A 1,411-nucleotide genomic window follows, 5' to 3' on the forward strand; every position below is an offset into this window, starting at 1 on the left:
ACGACAGATTTCCAGCTTCTACGACGCTCTGCCTAAATTAAAAAGCAACCAATCGGAACGGCCGGAAGGGGGGCCAGGCGTCCTAAGCCAGTCATTCTAGGCCTGCCAATCACCCAGCAGGTAGCCAATCAGCAGGGGCCCTGGTGCTCGACTTCCTTGTATTTGGGAAAGTGTGGTGGTGGGTGCGCGCTTGCGGCGGAGGGTAAACATTCGACAGTCCCTGCTCTGAGAGGGAGGGACGGAGAGCGAACTGTCAGATCCTAGCGGGAGCGGGCGCTCGAGAGAGGGAGAGAGAGAGGGAAAGTGAGACAGAGAGAAAGAGAGAGAACCCGGGCGCAGAGCTAGCTCCGGCTGCAACTCTGCCCCGGCACGCCAACTCCCGCGCCCGCCGTCGGGTACTCTAGGAGCGGTACAACGTACCCACAGGAGTTGGTTGTGTATCAAGGATCCCCTGTATGCACACACACATCTCCACCTCCACCAATGCACTCTTCTTCCTCCTCCTTCTCCAGACAACTGCCGGGGAAAAAATAAAACATCAACCCCAACCTTCAGCAACAAGGTAACAGAACAATTCGACATTTTTTTTCCTGTTCAATTTTTGCCTTGTTATATTTGTCTCCTAATTTCTACCCAAAAGGAAAGATGTCGCACCAGACTGTGAGTGTTGCGAGGAAAATGAAAAGGGACTCTTGTTTCAGAGACATCCAAGAGCTCCGGCAATAACAACTTCAGAGACATGCACCATCGCAAGAAGTTTTCCTAGGACAAAACAAAACTTCAAAGACGAGAACCAGAGGGGGAGAACAGGAGCCAGTCTCCCCACTCTGCAGACGCGAGCCGCCAACATCACCACGCCTGTAAGGACCGGAAAAGTTTTACTATAGTAAGGGGAAACAGTAAGATGTGTTGCTGAAGATCAGGGACCGCAGCGGACCAACAAGGAGCGGCCGGATTGCTGGCCACCCACAATTTGGCCAAGGAAGAAAGGAGCCGCATCGTCCTTTGTTGTCTCCCGTGAAACCTTCGCTTAGCAGGTGGACAGAGCCCTGTGCGGGGCCAGAGTCCGCACTCGCCCGAGAACAGGAGGAGCAGCGGAGCCTCTGCTCCCCGAGAGAGCGCCCGAAGTACGGGTCCCCGCCCCAGTGGGCGAGCCTCGCTGGAACTAGCCGATCGCTCCCGGCCAGGGGGGAGACCACGACCCCCCCTGAAGGGGCTGGCCACGGAGCTCGCCCGGAGAAGCGATCCCCCCTCCCCAGGGCGCTGCTCCTGCTGCGGCGGCTGCTGCTGCTGACCGAGGCCAGCCCGCGACCCCCGCGCCCTGCCAAGCGGCCTTGCAGCTGCAGCCCCGGGCCGCGGCGGCGGCGGCGGCGGCGGGGGCGGAGGCGGCGGAGGAGGAGGCGGCGGAGAA

The 1,411-nt window shown here is 59.2% G+C and overlaps 1 long non-coding RNA gene across 1 annotated transcript; it reads left to right on the top strand.

Moving 5' to 3' along the window:
• The first annotated feature begins 6 nt into the window (after positions 1-6).
• Positions 7-674, top strand: LOC116088360. The gene is made up of 2 exons (XR_004117868.1): positions 7-562; positions 641-674. It is a non-coding gene; the product is annotated as an uncharacterized LOC116088360 (long non-coding RNA).
• Positions 675-1,411: the final 737 nt, after the last annotated feature.

This window comes from Mastomys coucha, unplaced genomic scaffold (genome assembly GCF_008632895.1).
Source record: "Mastomys coucha isolate ucsf_1 unplaced genomic scaffold, UCSF_Mcou_1 pScaffold14, whole genome shotgun sequence".
NCBI classification, from domain to species: Eukaryota; Metazoa; Chordata; class Mammalia; order Rodentia; family Muridae; genus Mastomys; species Mastomys coucha.